At 44.0% G+C, this 17,889-nt stretch overlaps 1 pseudogene; it reads left to right on the forward strand.

Moving 5' to 3' along the window:
* The window catches only part of LOC142091706 (von Willebrand factor A domain-containing protein 5A-like), a 521,312-nt pseudogene that overhangs the window by 27,288 nt on the left and 476,135 nt on the right, over window positions 1-17,889 (forward strand).

A 17,889-nucleotide genomic window follows, 5' to 3' on the forward strand; every position in this document is an offset into this window, starting at 1 on the left:
GTAGAAAATGTGGAGCCTGTTGATATTAGTTATGGCCATCAGTAAAGCTGAATTCCAATTTCTATTGCCAAAATGGAATAGAAATCGAAATACCTGGGAACTTTTAACCGGAGAAGTAAATTTTCATGGCTTCCAAATTTAAATTGGCTCAGACAGTTCTTGTTTGCAATACTGATTGTGATCTTAGTTATAATTATAAGTGAATGGTGTGATACTCATGATGCCTAACATCATAAGTCTCAAAGGGGGGAATTGATGCAGAGGGTACAGTCTGTTACAATATCTACTATTCCATACCGCTCGCTTCTTTAATTCTAAACAATGAAGACTTGTTGCTTAGGAGTTAGGTAACTTGTTGGAGAAAGTTAGCCAGACTAGGACGCGGTGGGAAAATTCTGATTCATGCTGACAAGGGAGAAAAGAAAGTCATGCTGACCTTGCTCTGTGCAGATAAGCAACTTTGAGAAAGTACAGTATAAGAAAAACAGGATGGAACCCGGACCACGTAGCAGTAACCGAAAGTAGGAGGAATATGATAATGTAATTTTTAGAGCTAAGCCAATGATTGTGAGACAAGTATGCATAAGGTAGAACTTAGTGTATAAATATGTGTAGGGTTTTACAATAAAGTTGAAGCTGGCCTTATCACTCACATTGAGTCGACTGCCTGCCTTCCCTCACTCGTCGCAAGTGGCGCCCGAACAGGGACCCCCCATCCCTGTTTTTCACCGGACAGCGAGATCGGAGAAGCACTGGTAGCAGCGACCAGGGAGCAGAAGATCAGTAGACACTGTCGCGGCGTTCCTGATCCGTGCTTGAACCCAGGACGATTAAAAGGGGTTCGCCGTCCGATAGAAGGCTACCCGTGGGAAAAGGCTGCAAACGACCGGATAATTAAGAGGGTCAAGAGAAGAGCGCAATGGAAGTAGAGGTAGCCTTCGATATTTTAAAATGCTTTTTAGAAGAGCGGGGAGTAAGCCAATTAAAAGATCTGGCTGGGTTAATTGCGTTAGGGAAAGCGAAAGGGTTTTTTTAAAGACCCTGAAAGTATGTTTGAAGTAGACGAGTGGTGTTCTTATGGAGATTGTTTGTGGGATCTAGTAATCGATGATGATAAATCAGCAAAAAAATTAATGAAATCTTGGAGAGATGTTATTAATTGCATAAAAAGATATAAAACTGAAAGGCGAATAGCTACAGCCGCCTCCGTTCGGCTTGAGCAGTCCGATCCTGCCGCTGGACGTCTCACAGCAGGGGGTGACTACTTTTCACCTCCGCCTTCGGGAATTCCTGTTCCCATTGTTCGCCGACCCTCTCATCCCCCTCTTGATCCACCGACAGAAAGGGCTTGTCCCTCCGCACCGCCGGGGGAAAGGGAGGGGGAGAGGGAGGGTCCAAGTGAAAATGAGAGGGTAGACAGTAGTGGACGGGAGACTGCTCAAGCTGAAAGTCTTCTAAAGGCCCCACCCCCCACCCCTCACCCCCCCCACCCCCCCCCACCCCCCCCCCCCGTCCCAAGCTCATCAACAGCCACGTTTAGTGCGGCTTAGTTGGGACAAAATAGCACGAGAAGCTGTTGAACAAAAAGATTTTGATTTATTAGATCAAATTAGCCCTCAAGCCTTCCCGGTAATCTACCAGGTAGATAACGCGGGGGCTATGACTGGGGTGCATCAGGCCCTAGATTGGAAAATATTAAATCAATTGCGAAACACAGTTAATGAGTCGGGAGCGCATAGTGAGCCTGCAAGGCAAATGCTAAACTATATCTGGGGTAGCGGAATGCTATGTCCAGAAGATATTAAGAACATAATGAGGCTTATTTTGAAGCAATCACAACAATTACTTTGGCAAGCTCACTGGCAAAGACTTTGTGAAATATCTGCGCGCTCGCCCCGAGCCCCAAATGATCGTTTAGCTGGAGTAACTGTAGAACAACTAATGGGTATAGGTCCTTTTGCCTCTGTAGAAATGCAGATGCAAACTGGCCCAGACGTGTTGTTAGAATCTATGAAATTAGCACGAGAAGCCTTGCAGAAAGTTAAAACTACACCAGCTCCTCCCTCATATATGTCAATTAAACGAGGAAGAGAGGAGCCTTTTGCATCTTTTGTAGACAGAGTCACAGACGCTATTGACCGCGCAGATATGGCAGATTTTATGAAAGGACCTTTGCTGAGACAGTGTGTATTAGAGAATTGTAATACTTATACGAAGGGCATCCTTGTCACCTTACCCTTAGACGCCACCATAGAAGTCATGTTAGAGCGAATGAGTAGAGTTCCTGTAGGAGCTCAAGCCATGTTAGTTGAAACAACCAGAGAACTAGGGGAAAAATTAGTCAAGGCGCAGGGACAGGCGTTTGCAGCTCTTGCCCCACTGAAGCCTCCGGATGCCCACCAAAGTAAGACGACTGGCCGACGAGAGTATAAGTGCTTCCGATGTGGCTACCCAGGACATCTGCGTCGACACTGTCGGGAGCCACAAGTGTGGTGCCAGAACTGTCAAACGAATAATCATAATACTACGGTCTGCCGGCGTTCGGGAAACGGGAAACCGAGCGCCAAGAGCCGCAGCGCGCCGACACCAATCGCGGCTCCGGTCACCTTCAGGCCAACGGCAGCCCCCAACCAAACGACAGTGCAGAGATACCAGACGCCATTGCCCAGCTTCGACCAGCAACCCAACTTCGACCAGCAACCAGGGGGAGCCTCGGACTGGATCTGGCAACAGCAGTAGATGTCACGCTAATTGACGACCGGCCGCGAAAAATTGCTACAGGAATTAAAGGGCCCATAGTTATCAATGGACAATCTCATGGAGCGTTGTTGTTGGGGCGATCATCCAGTGGTCTCCAAGGACTTTTTATATTACCAGGACTTATCAATTGTGATTCAAAAACTCAGTACCCACATCGTTGACCGAGCAGTGGATCGTATTGACCCTGACTTACCTGTGGACTTAACCGTTTTGCACGGCCCCACACATTTTATTGGTGCACTCACGCAGTGCAAAAAGAAAAAGGGGGAGACTGTGAGAGTATTAGAATGGATATTTACTGGAATGCAACCAAAGACTACAATTCAAGATAACGACACGTTTGATTGGAATGTGCTAGATTGAATTTATAGCTGTTACTGCTGTTTAGCTATTAATTCGCAGGCTCTTGTGCTTGCCATGGGGCTTGCTTGCCTTAATGTGTATTAGAGTCTTGTGCTCGTTAGTGACTGCTTTTTTGCTCTCGCTGCTTGCTGTACTGCTGCACTGCTTATCATCTTACTGTGCTGTGCCTGGGAACATTCTGATAACAGCAATGGGGATGCGCCTGGGCCGGCAGATGGCCAGGGCATCGCTGCTGCTTCTGTGCTGCTGTGCTGGACAGGCTGGAACTGCAGCGTGAACTCGAATCAAAGGGACTGTGACCTGGGGCTGAGTCCATGCGGGACAGGACACCCCAAGGCGTCTGTGACTGTGGATAAGCCCATGCCCAAGCAGCAGGAACCACCTGAACCAACGGAGGACAAACTTTACAAGAAGCAGCGCAAGTGCAGCAGTGACCCGACCTGAGCCAACTTTGGTGCCCAGTAACTCCACGCAACGCACCACCTCTGCTGACCTGAGTGACTACCGTAACAGATGGAGCCCAAAGTCATGGACTAAATGAACGCAGTGGACATTTTGTGTACATTTATGGATATTTTATGGACATTTTACAGGGGATTGTGCGGGCCTGTCCTATGTGTAGCCACCATGGGCCTGGTCTCGGAATCGGCGTGAATCCCAGGGGACTCGAGGCCAGAGAATTGTGATCAGAAAGAGCCACCAGCATGGGTGCATGGTTATCCTAAAGAAAATAAGGATGACAAGCCAGTTTTCGTTATGTATAGAGATCCAGCAACCGGACTGTGGAAAGGTCCAGCAGAAGTGAAGTATATGGGTAGAGGTTATATGTGTGTACTTACTCCCACAGGGCCGAAGTGGATTCCAAGCCGCTGGACCAAAGCTGCTGTTGCTGATGATGATCAATGCAGCTCTGTCTGTACTGATCCCAGCGATGCCGTTGCCCAGCCGTGCGAACTTATGGGTGGCGTGGGCGAATAAAACTGGGACGACAGACTTTTGCCTGAGTTCAGCTACGGCAACTGAGCCCTTTAAAACATGTCTGATAGACTTTCCTGAAGTTATTGCCAGAGATTTTGATAATTGGACGTCTGTAACAGTTAATTGTATAAATGTTACTGTAGCAAATTGCTCGGTACAACTAATAAGAGCCCTAAATCACACTCTCCCTTGGGACCCCCAAGAAATTGACCTTTTGGGGTCAGAAAAAATTGGAAATGCAACTGATAATGTTACTACTCAGACATGTTTTGTGTTTGGCAGCTTTAGCCGCTTTGCCGCACAGGCCCAGACCTTTCAGTCATTGATCGGCATAAGCAGCTGCACTGATGATAACAACCCTTTTGTTAATACCACCGGTTGGACTGTTGTTTCACCTTTTACGAAAGGATTCGAAATAGGCCAATATTGTGGGAATTATAACGCTTCCAAAACACTCAGTGCCTATGGACGGAGTATGAAGGGAACCAATAACTCTTTGTGGAACAATGATACGGCCAAAGCTCTTCCCCCCGGATATTTTTTGATCTGTGGGGATCGAGCATGGCCTGGCATTCCAAAGAACGCCTTTGGAGGGCCTTGTTATGTAGGTAAATTAACTCTGCTCACAGTTAGCCGACAAAGTTGGCTTAATATAACTACAGTAGCGACAAATCAACACAAAAGGTCTATACATCAATTGCAAGCAGATTGTAACGACAATATAGAATTATGGTCAACCACAGCCAATGTATTTGCTTCCCTAGTGCCTAACATAGGCACTGCGCAAGCGCTGGCTTGGTATTTTATTAACAATTATAGTTATAGTAAAAATAGCATATCACTGTATTTTAAATAATGTTGTAAAAATGAACCACAATGTATTGGTGGTCCAAAAAGAAAAAGGGGGAATTGTTGGAGAAAGTTAGCCAGACTAGGACGCGGTGGGAAAATTCTGATTCATGCTGACAAGGGAGAAAAGAAAGTCATGCTGACCTTGCTCTGTGCAGATAAGCAACTTTGAGAAAGTACAGTATAAGAAAAACAGGATGGAACCCGGACCACGTAGCAGTAACCGAAAGTAGGAGGAATATGATAATGTAATTTTTAGAGCTAAGCCAATGATTGTGAGACAAGTATGCATAAGGTAGAACTTAGTGTATAAATATGTGTAGGGTTTTACAATAAAGTTGAAGCTGGCCTTATCACTCACATTGAGTCGACTGCCTGCCTTCCCTCGCTCGTCGCAGTAACTAGCAGGTATTGTTGTTTGCAGGTGTGTAGCATTGTTAGACCCTAGTAATGATTAACCTTGAAATTAAGAACCATAAAGGAATGTGGTCTAGACATGGAGACAAACCTCGACCTTATAAGGACAGAAAGGAACGGATTCATGAAGAGTTTACTACCCTACCGACCACCAGAGACCACTTGAGACCCTCAAGAAGACCCTAAAGGCTTTAGTGCGCATGTGTCTAGGATGATGTAATATTATAATTAGTTCTTGGAAATTTAATGAATATGTGAAAGAGAAACTTAAAATATGTATGAGAAGCATGGATATAAACGGAAAGGTGACTAGACCAGGTGTGCTTGATTTGTGGCAAGTCCACTGAGCACCCAGGCCTGAATAAAACACTATCTCTCCTGAGCGTGTGGAATTGGTTACTTGCATGCCAGGCACGAATCCGCTTTTCAGACAACAGGATGACTTCTCGAGCTTTATTTGTTCTGCAAGGGAAGGCTTCTGGTCAACCTGAGAATGTGTCTATTTACACTAGCAAGTATTGATACCCCTCTTTTCTTGGGAGCTCAGAAAAGTTTATTTGCCATTGTTGCCCTGGGATATTACCCCTTCCATTGGTTGTGTACCCTATTGGTTGTATTAGGATTGTTTTTCAAACAAATTCCACACTGCTGCATTACTTATTTCACCACAGTATACAAATTGCGACCTACTATTCTTTTGTTTAGATCCTTGTACAAAGCATCTGCTCCCCAATGAGTTTTACTGTGCTCATCTAAAATTAATTTCCACAATATTCTGGAGGGTATTATGTCCATCTGGTGTATATACCATCCATCGACTTTTTCTTTCCCTCCTAAATAGTCAATCAAATTCCTATCTTCCTTTGAATATCTTTCAGAGCCTGAATTTAATTTTAATACTTGAAATTTACCATCTGGAATCAAAGCCAATGCCTCAGCTTCCGTCTTTTCTGCAGCTTGTCTGGCCTCATGATCTGCCAATTTATTTCCAATCTCCTGTTCAGTGTTACCTTTTGGTGTCCTCTGCAATGCATAATGGCCACTTTCTGTGGCAATTTTACAGCTTCTAGGAGTTGCTTCCCCTGTCCAAACTAGTTCTAATGGATTTTCTTTCAGTAGTGCATACAGTGGTTTCACCAAAAGTCCATAATTACATATCCATAATCTGCACCAACCTGTAATTCCAAGAAAGGTTCTGAGTTCTTTTACCGTTCTGGGTTCTGGTGTGCAGCAAATAGCTTCTTTTCAATCTGCTCTGAGTTCTCTTTGCCCTCTCGAGATTTCAAATCCAAGATATGTCACTTGTGATTGTATCAGCTGAGCTTTCTGTTGAGAGACTCGATAGCTGCTTAATCCCCAAAAGTTAAGCAAACTTACAGTCCACTGCACACATTCTTTTTCTGTTTCTGTAGCAATTAAAAGATCATCTACATATTGTAATAGAGTGCCATCTTGTGACGGGAGATTCCAAGCTTCAATCTCTTCTTGATTACCAAAGATAGTAGGACTATTCTTGAATCCTTGGGGTAACACTGTCCAGGTTAATTGGGTCTTTCTCCCTGTATCGGGATTTTCCCACTCAAATGCAAATAATTTTTGGCTCTCTTTTGCCAAAGCCAGACAGAAAAAGGCATCCTTTAAATCCAGTACAGTAAACTATATCTGACTATTCTTTACTTTAGTTAGCAATGTATAAGGATTTGCTACCACAGGGTGCAAATCTTCCACAATTTTGTTTATTGCTCTTAAATCTTGAACCAATCTGTAACTTTTGCCATCCGTTTTTTTCACAGGTAAAATAGGAGTATTATATTCTGACTCACATTCCACAAGTAGTCCAAATTGCAAGAAATTGTCAATTATTTCTTTTATTCCCTTTCGATCTTCTAGCCTCAAAGGATACTGTTTAATTCTAGCTGGGCCAGCCCCTGGCTTTATCCTGGAGGCCCACACCCCTGGATATACCTGACCTAAAATTTCTTGCGGTATTTGTTCTGCTTTTTCAGTTTGTATTAGAGCCAGACTTAAGACTTCGATTAATTGTTCATTTTTAATTTTAAATTCCACTCTATCCTTTTGAATGTTATTTCTGCTCCCAATTGTTCTAAAAATCTGGCCCCAATAGGGATTTTGGAGAATTTTTTCTCAGTGGGTCCTGCAAGAAAGAGGAAGTCCCACCTGGTTCACCAATTTGAAATTAAGAAGTTCCTAATAAACTCTCTAAGACTCAATTTGGAGTTTTAGAAAGCAGGTATTCTTTATTGCAGCGCTGGACGCACAGGGGATCGCTCCACCTAGTGTGCGTGCCAAATCACTTAACCATAGGCGTTAAATACAGTTAGAGTATACATATTCATTACATTTCCGAGAAATAATCTAAATATTCATGTCATTTCCCGGAATTCATTAACAGATGCAAAAGTCTCTGGCGCATACGCCCTTTTACTCTTTGGTGGTCTTTCGGGTCCTCTGGTGGTCGTCGATAGTCTTCATCACGGTGCCTTCTGGTTGAACTCAGTCTTTACGTATGCTTCATCTATCCCTTGGCTTGGTTTACACGTTTTTCACTTGTAACAAGCTAGCTTATTCCAGTATACCTTCCCTATCTACCCTACAAGGTAGCTTCTCTATCTAATTTACGTAGAGTACCAAGTTTCAAGGTTCTTTTATTTACTGAATGTCCGGCCTATCTATTCATAAAGCATTCCTAACCCATCTACATCATTTCAACCAAAGAATCTCCTGTCTCTTCACTGTTCCTTCCTTAACAATGCTTCCAAGATACACAATTTACCTGCATACCTACAGACACAATACCTGTAGTTACCTAACTTGTAAGCAACAAATCTTAACAAACTGTATCCACTACATCAACACTTAGTGCAAGAAGAGGAACAGGTTCTTGGAGAGAGCTCGTCCTAGGAGCACTCCTTTCCACCACACAGATGAGTTGCCCCAGGAAGATACCTACTACTCTCCAAGGAATAAAAAGGGAACAGGTATTTGCTCGGACTTCAACAGTCCAATTGCTATGCCTCAAATTATTCCCAGTATGTTCTTCACAGGTGTTAAGGACAGAGTTCCTTTTGCTATCAGCAGGAGAAAGACAACTTAGTGTCTAAGAGGAGATTTAAATCTCAGATCCATAGTAAGTGCACAAGTATACTTAGCTTTGTGTATGGTGAGACAGAAGGTAACATTGCTTGCTGAATTGCTGCATGAGCGTATCTAGCTAATTTTTATGTCATAGGATGGATACTTCAATAACATCACTGATAGGACAGCTGCAGAACAAGAACAAAGTGACTCGGGGTCAGTCTCAGAGCTGACTCTTCAGGAAGACAGAACTGACTTAGCAGGGACAATAAACAACAACCTGTCTGGAGAAACTGAGGAAGTCCAGAAAGTCACAGGTCATCGAATTTAGGTGGGATAAAAGGCCAGCTGAAAGGTCGAGGGGTGAGATTAGCAGGAAAAGCATCAGTGAAGACCCCATGTTGTGGTTTAACCCAGCAGGCAGCCAAACACCACACAGCCGCTCGCTCACTTCCCCCCCACAGTGGGATGGGGGAGAGAATCTGAAAAAAAAAAGTAAAATTCATGGATTGAGATAAAGCCAGTTTAATAGAACAGAAAAAGGGAAAATAGTAATAATAATAATACTGGTAGAATATACAAAATGGTAGAATATACAAAATGAGTGATGTACAATGCAATTGCTCACCTCCTGCTGACCAATAACCAAGTAGCGATCGCTACTTCCTGGACCACGCCTCCTATTTATATATTGAGCATGACATCATATGGTGTGGAATACCCTGTTGGCCAGTTGGGTTACCTGTCCTGGCTATGCTACCTCCCAGCTTCTTTTGCACTTAGCAGAGCAGAGGAAGCTGAAAAGTCCTTGACTAGCATAAACACTACTCAGCAACAACTAAAACATCAGTGTGTTATCAACATTCTTCTCATACTAAATCAAAACACAGCACTAGGAAGAAATTTAACTCTATCCCAGCCGAAACCAGGACACTAGTGCTCTACCTGGGTAGAGAACATGGTTGCAAAAGTATGTCACGTAGATGCTCACGTACCCAAGAGTCAGGCCACTGAAGAACATCAAAACAACTAGGCTTGGTGGACCAGGCTGCTAAGATCGAAGTAGCTCAGGTGGATCTGGACTGGCCAGAAAGAGATGCAACATATAGATGGGCTCGTAATCGAGGGGTGGACTTGGCCATGGACGCTATTGCACAGGTTATCCATGAATGTGAAACATGCGCTGCAATCAAGCAAGCCAAGCGAGTAAAGCCTCTTTGCTATGGAGCATGATGGTTGAAATATAAATATAGGGAGGCCTGGCAGATTGATTATATCACACTCCCACAAACCCGACAAGGCAAGCGCTATGTGCTCACCATGGTGGAAGCAACCACCGGATGGCTGGAAACATACCCTGTGCCCCATGCCACCGCCCGGAACACCATCCTGGGACTTGAAAAGCAAGTCCTGTGGTGACATGGCACCCCAGAAAGAATTGAGTCAGACAACGGGACTCATTTCCGAAACACCCTCATAGACACCTGGGCCAAAGAGCACGGCATTGAGTGGGTATATCACATCCCCTACCATGCACCAGCCTCCGGGAAAATCGAACGATACAATGGGCTGCTAAAGACTACACTGAGGGCAATGGGTGGTGGGACATTCAAGCATTGGGACACACATTTAGAAAGCTACCTGGTTAGTCAATACTGTCACTTGGCTCTGTCACTCGGGCTGGCCCTGCCCATTCAAAACATTTACGTACTGTAGAGGGGGATAAAGTCCCTGTCGTGCACATAAGAAATATGCTGGGGAAGACAGTCTGGTTTACTCCCGCCTCTGGCAAGGGAAAACCCATCCGTGGGATTGCTTTTGCTCAAGGACCTGGGTGCACTTGGTGGGTGATGTGAAAGGATAGGCAAGTCTGGTGTGTACCTCAAGGGATTTAATTTTGGGTGAAAATAGCCAATGAACTGAATTGTATTATGTTAGTTACTATATAATACTGTATGTCATCACTTCTATGGTTGCTATCAACGGTATTGCAGTAAGAATCTCCCAGATTAATGAAGAATGAACTCTGATGAAACCGAGCAAAGTGCAACAATGATAAAACCGAAGGAGTGCAGCAATAATGGAACAAGAACTGGCTTTAGCATGCAACAATCCAACACCACGCACCATCTCTCCTGCCCTGAAGACTGTTATGACAGATGGAGCCCAAAATCATGGACTAAATGAACTCAAAAGACATTTTAGAGGGATGGCCCATAGACTAAGGGAATGATGTAGTGGATACAGTTTGTTAAGATTTGTTGCTTACAAGTTAGGTAACTACAGGTATTGTGTCTGTAGGTATGCAGGTAAATTGTGTATCTTGGAAGCATTGTTAAGGAAGGAACAGTGAAGAGACAGGAGATTCTTTGGTTGAAATGATGTAGATGGGTTAGGAATGCTTTATGAATAGATAGGCCGGACATTCAGTAAATAAAAGAACCTTGAAACTTGGTACTCTACGTAAATTAGATAGAGAAGCTACCTTGTAGGGTGGATAGGGAAGGTAGACTGGAATAAGCTAGCTTGTTACAAGTGAAAAACATGTAAACCAAGCCAAGGGATAGATGAAGCATGCGTAAAGACTGAGTTCAACCAGAAGGCACCGTGATGAAGACTATCGACGACCACCAGAGGACCCGAAAGACCACCAAAGAGTAAAAGGGCGTATGCGCCAGAGACTTTTGCATCTGTTAATGAATTCCGGGAAATGACATGAATATTTAGATTATTTCTCGGAAATGTAATGAATATGTATACTCTAATTGTATTTAACCCCTATGGTTAAGTGATTTGGCACGCACACTAGGTGGAGCGATCCCCTGTGCGTCCAGCGCTGCAATAAAGAATACCTGCTTTCTAAAACTCCAAATTGAGTCTTAGAGAGTTTGTTAGGAACTTCTTCGTTTCAGCGTGGAGCCCCTAAAGGGAACATGAATACAGCCTGATGTGCGCAAAACACTGCTTGCTCTCTGGTAACATTTTCTTTCACAAACATTCCCTCTCTCATAGGTGCCCTTTCTGACAAGAGGGGAAAAGAAAGACCAAGAACACTGCATGGAGAAAGGGGAATGGGAAAAATAGACGACACCGAGAGAGTTTTTCCTGGTGGGATTCGGAAAGGCACCGGATTCCAAGCCCTCTCTTCCTCCTCTCTCTCATTGTCTGTGCAGAGACTGTGCTTGGGAACATCTTCATTGTTGTGCTGGTGGCGACACGCCAGCATCTCCACAGCCCAGTGCATTTCTTTCCAGCAAATTTGAGCAGCTTGGAGATCTGCTATACTTCCATCAACCTGCCCAGGCTGCTGGCCAACTTCCTGACTGGGGACAGACCCACCTCTGCTCAGGACTGTATGGCTCAGTTACCTGCTGGCCACCAGGTCCTCCAATCAGTACCTGGCCATATGTCATCACATGCTCTATACAAGCATGATGAACTGGAAGGTGGTTTTCCCACCGGCAGCTGGCTCGTGGTTTGGGGAATGACTAGTTCCACCACCATCACATACATCTCAAGCCAATTGAAGTTTTGTGGCCCCAGCCCAATTGACCACTTCTGTGATTTGACCTCTTGGCTGCAGCTCTCCTGTAGTGACACCAGGCTGCTGCAATGTCCATCCGAGATGTAGTCTTGCTGTTTTTATTCACTCGGGCACCCTATGTCTGCATTACAGATGCCATCCTGAGGCTCCCATCGAGCATGGGGGGGCAGAAGGCCTTCTCCACCATGTGTGAGAAGTGAAAGCCTTCTCACACATCACTGTGGTCAGCATTTTCTAAGGGACGCTTCTTCCTGTCCATTTGCTGCCTGGGACACCCCCACTGAGAAACCTGAACAAAATCTTCTCCTCTTTCTACACCATCCTCCCACCCCTGGTGAACCCACTGTAAGCCTGAGGAACAGAGAGGTCAAGCAAGCCTTGAGAAAAGCTGTCAGGAAAGCTGTGGCCTGCACCGAGAGTGCACACTAGCTGTGCACCACCAGCTACACAGCACTCCTAGTTCTCCTCAAAAGTGTAGGGGTGATGTGGAGGGAATATATTATGTACCAGGCATATCTCTGGAGGTGTCTGGCTTTCAGGACACTTTTAGAAAGGCCGTGGGGGAAAGGGAAGAATTCCTTTCAGAAACATGACTCTTCCCTAAAAGGTAGCGGAAGAAAGTGTCTTTGCCTTATTCCTTTGAGGTAAAGAGAACATTGTTGCGTGTGGGAACTGTGTACACAGGAACTATAATCTTCCTGCATAAGATGCCAATAAAGACCATCCAGAAAGCTACTGGGGGTAATCAGGCGTGTGCATCTTGAAAACCAGCAGTTTCAGCAATCTGGCAGTGCTGCTTTTACAGACTCCTGCTCCAGATGTGTGCTCTGAACTGCAGGTTTTGGGGTTGTGCTGGCTGTGGTGGGGCTAGCCATGAAAAATGAGCTAGGCATGAGAACAAGGGGTTAGAAAAGGAAAAGGATACTTGGGAAAGATTTCACCCTCCCCCAAGTAGAAGTTCACAGTTCAGTTGCTGAAACTTCTTCATCTCTTCTGTTCTTTTCGGTTTGTTTTGGGTTTTTTTTGTTCGGTTGTTTGGTTCGTTTTGGGTTTTTTTACAGTCATTAACCTTTACCGTTCCTGTTTCCTTAGCATTTGCAAAACAACCACATCGCTTTGCAAATTTGTGTCTTCCGGGTGTTTAACACCTTTCTCTGAAAACCAGCCTATTCCACTAAGGAAAGGTACGTGCTTGTGTTGCTGCCAGCAGTCAGAACCTGCAAGGAGCTCTGGCTGCAGGGAGATATCTCGGGAGCTCCGGCTTTTTAGTGCGAGCAAGGTCTGATTCATTGCTGGAAGGCTTATGGACAGTGGTGAACAGCATGTTTCTCAGGGATGCGTAACACTTTCTTCTGGCCTCAGGTTATTCGCTTGCAAATAGGATGTGCTGATATTATCATTCATGCTCGCCGTGATCCTCCTTTTAAGACTTTCAGGGCAGAACCTTTTTAAATTATCCACCACGATGCATGCAGTCCACTGCACGTGATTCCCAGGAGGCTGTTAATCCCAGTACCCAGTGGGATAGTTCATGCATGGGCCTTTTTGTTTCCACTTCAGACAGGACAAAACAGATCTCAGATCATATTCTTGTTGAAAAACTGAATGCCCTAGGGGCTCAGAGAAATGGGTCAGGGGTCACCTTCCAGGAGACCATGGTCTTCTGAGATGCCCTGAAAAAACCTGATACCCAAGGTAACGACAATGTCCCGCTGATCTGGCTGGCAGCAAGAGAAAGCTGAAGACCGAACTGGTGATGGCTCTCACCAAACGCCAACTCCCTGTTTAGCCTGTCGAACTTTCAGGAGTACCAAGCACTGGAGCGGCACATATCTCATTTGCATACAGATAACGCAGGGCTGCTAAAGGTGTCTGCTGTCTCACACGCTCTTTGATTTACTGACATGTTCCACGGATGGGAAAATTGCTGATAAGAGATCTATTTCGGTCTGAGACCTATCAAAACTAAACCATTAGTGGGAGGGACAAAAAGGCTGATTAATCGTCCCAGTCCCAGAGTGCTTATGTGTTCTGTTGGCAATCCAACTATCAGCTGGTCATCTCTCCTGGTGCTGCTAACAGTACTTGTAAAAAGTGCCTGTTAGGCTGTGATTGTCTTTATGCACCTTGCATATCAAGACGAGAGAAAAAGCAGCATCCTTAATATAAATGCAGCTGGTAGGAGCAGGGGTTCATCATCCAACCCTTTGTCTGGGTCTGAGGTAAATGTTGAGTCTCCGTTGGTGTTTTTGAGGGCTGTCTCTCCGCTGTGGGCTGACTGTGGTCAGAGCTGGGGGCTTTCTCCTGTGTAAGAAAGAAAAAGGGGCTGCTTTAAAACCCTGGGTGTTTGGGATAGGAAGAAGGATTGCAAGCATGCGACTCAAAGGCAGTGAGACAAATATCTGAGAAAAACCTGATTAATGGTTTGTGAAACTCATTGACAACAAAATTAATGGGATCAGGGTTGGGGGTGGGAAGGAAAAACTTGCAGGAGCCAAAACTCTTTGGAGTTCTGTTCTTGCAAATGGAAATGTTTGGAACTTCAGATGGAAGCTGCTGTAGCTGAGCTAGAGCAAAACCAAAACAACTGCATGAAAGCTTTTATTTCGGTTTGAACCAGGATCATTCTGTTGCAACAAAAATCCCTAGTTCTGTGCAGAATCACAACAAGCTGCGGCTTTTTGTTGTGAACATGGGTGGTTTGCTTAAATAAGCACCCGAAGGCTAATTCAATCTTTATCAAATCATTAATGCTCCCCTCCCTTGCATATGTCTGTATGCAGCTATCTTCCTTTGTTTCTGCATATCTGTGCAGTTATGTACATGAAACACCCTCCTGGGCCATCCTGTCTGCTGCTCAGCTGTGTTCTCTGTTCGTAATCACCCATCAACCTCCACTTGTCCCCAGTGAAAATAGCTTCATTATTTTCTTTCTCTTAGCAGTTAAGGAATATAATTTTTTAACTCCCAGTGGAAGCTTTCAACTTTGGTGTCAAACAAATTTCAGAACATTTACTGAGCCCGTCACCCATGCCCCCCCGTTCAGATCAAGTGGATGTGCTCCTTCTTGTCAAAGGACTTCCTTAGCGAGAATTAAGGTGAGGTAGAGGCATGTGGAACAGAGAGCTTCATTAGTGATAAAAACAGCCTAAAGTTTATTGAGTTAATTCAGGAATGAAGCTGCCATTATGGTATGGCAGTTGTCACAAATGAGTGGTTTTGAGGCTGCTTAAAGCATCACTGGCAAAGGTATCAGCAAGAAGTGATTTTAATAGAAAACTATAAAAGCGTGACTTAACAGAATTTGATGGCAAGGTTCACTCTATTACTTATTACATGGATTAAGTATACACAGGGAAAATTGTGTCAGAATTGTGTTGGAATGATTTATAGAAAGACCGAGGACAAAAGGGTAAGGAAGACCCTCCCGTTGAGTCACGAGGTTCAGAGAAGACCTGGCTGGATCCAATCTTAGTCTCAGTCTTGGACAATGGTTTGTGTCTAATACAAAAGGGATAAGAAGACCCTCCCATTGAGTCATGAGGTTCAGAGTAGACCCCCTTGCTCTCTAAACTCCTCAGAGAGGAGTCTAGGTGTGGCTGGATCCACCCCTAGTCTCAGACCTGGGCAACGGTTTATGCCTACGGGATTACATGTGTTTAGCAGCAATTTAAAGTTCATTCACAGTTTTGAGGTAGATCATAAATTCTAATAACACTTCATCATTAACTGATTTGGCAGTTACAAAGTGAGGTAGTCAAGTTTATTACAACTACTCAAGCAACTTAACTACAGATTGTGCTTATCATTGATTATCTAAATCAATACACACAAACACACACAGAGAGAAGATCTAGATCAATTCATATATATATATGCTACCAAAGCTAGATAAGTTTATAAAGGCCTAAAGCTACATGAATTTATAAAGGTGTACCTGTTAAAAATTCCCCTCGAGTCTGTGAAATATTCACGTTAAATGCCTTGGCATTTCTCGACTGGTGAAGGGTTGAGCCCCGAGGAGTCTCGGCCGAGGAGTGTTTCAGCCCAGGTCCTGGTGGCCCTCTGAATATCACAAACTCGAGAGTTTGCGAGCTCTGAGAGGCGTCCCACTCAGAGGGAGACTCTGGGCGCAGCCCGCTGTGGTCCAGGAGAGCTCAAAGGGTCTCACTTAGGACTGCTGTTTATAGGTTTGCAAGATGATTTGCTTTAGTCATCCGTGAGGATTCCCAGGATTTCAACAACAATGGTGCCATTCCACTCGAGTTACAACTCAGATAGGGGTGTCAGGGAATGACGGATTATCCCCAGCTTTGTCCCCCACCTGGGTTAGGTAACGGAAGTTGTGGTACGGTCACTTCGGCCATGCAAGAGTTCTGGGAACAGTCAAGGGATGCTTCACTGCCCAACTCAGTACAAGAAGGCCAAAGTTTATCAGGAGTTCCTGAGGTCATAGAGTGACCCTGGGAAAAAAAGGGGGAGAAGGAATGCACCACCACAGCAGTATACTTCAGAAAGAGTTCTCAGAACAGACAGGTTTGGGTATTCTGTTCCCACAAGTCTTCTGCACTCACTCTACTATCTTATCAGCAGTTGTTACCCAAGCCATCTTACCCAGAGGAGGCTGTGTAGACTTGCTCACAAATTTTAATCGTCATTACCATCCAAAATGAAAAGAAATGCAGGGAAACAAAATATAGATCCTTATATTCATTGAATCCACAGAGCTGACATACTCTGCAACAGCTGATTCATCAGGTCTGTCTGAGAATTTGGGGCTCTTTTCATGACTCTTTACAAGAGTTTAATTTTTGTTACTAGTTAAGATACTCTGTGGGTTTCCATGCTGATTTATCATTTAGACTGCTTTTTAAAGTTCTGCAGACCCTTTATGCCTTTTAATTGATCCATTTTTCCCCTAAGATTTCATGTTGGATGAGCTGAGTTAATTGCTCCTTCCCCGCTAATAGTCTTTGCACAGTAATGGGCTCTATTAAATGCCTGTGAATGTGCAATGGAGCTACCTGAATATCTTCCCTCGGTCTGGAGCCACTCAGTTTGCTTAACAACAGCACATAGAGAGGTTTAATTATATGCTGAGTATAGACATTGCTGACAGGTATTTATCTCCCTTCTCTCCTCAGAAGATATTTGTTATTTGGGATGATGATTTTAACATTGGTGACTTGTTCACAAATGTGAATATCTTCCTTCCATTTTTGTGTTTTCATTATTCAGAGAACCATTGGTGGCTACTGAAGGTAATCCAGTAATCAGCCCTAAAGAGACCGAGACATGTGAGTATTATTCTCTAAGTGTTTTAGGACAAGAAAAAGAAAATATTTCAGAAAAATCTGCTGTCCAAGATATTTAGACTGTTTGCTCGTATGTGTAATTAGATTGCATGATAGAAATAAGGGTGAATAGAGACATGATGTGTTGACAATAATGTATTGGTAAGGTATTCCGACCCTAAAGCAGGGAGGGGCAGAAACTTGAATGCTTTTTAAAATGTACTTAGCAAGGGAATATCATGATTTCTACTCCCCAGTCAACTTAATGCTTATTATTATATGCACGAATGAAACGACAGTCCCAACATCTGTACTTTTTTTTTTGTAGTAAAACTAAAAGCACGAGCGATTAATAGGTTTAGAATGTGACTTTCATGCTCTTTCTTTCATTTAGGACTGCTTGACAACAACCTGTGAGGATGAAAAAGACCAAGGTAACAAAAAACTGGTGACGTAAATCTTCATAAAGCAGAGATTTAAAACATTTTCTGCATAGTCTATTTTTTAGCATGAAATAATTCCGTGGAAAGAGAGTGAATTCTTACATAAAGCTTTGGCCAGGACAGACTTATGAAGGCTTTGTATATA

This window comes from Calonectris borealis, chromosome 22, assembly GCF_964195595.1.
Source record: "Calonectris borealis chromosome 22, bCalBor7.hap1.2, whole genome shotgun sequence".
Classification (NCBI taxonomy): domain Eukaryota; kingdom Metazoa; phylum Chordata; class Aves; order Procellariiformes; family Procellariidae; genus Calonectris; species Calonectris borealis.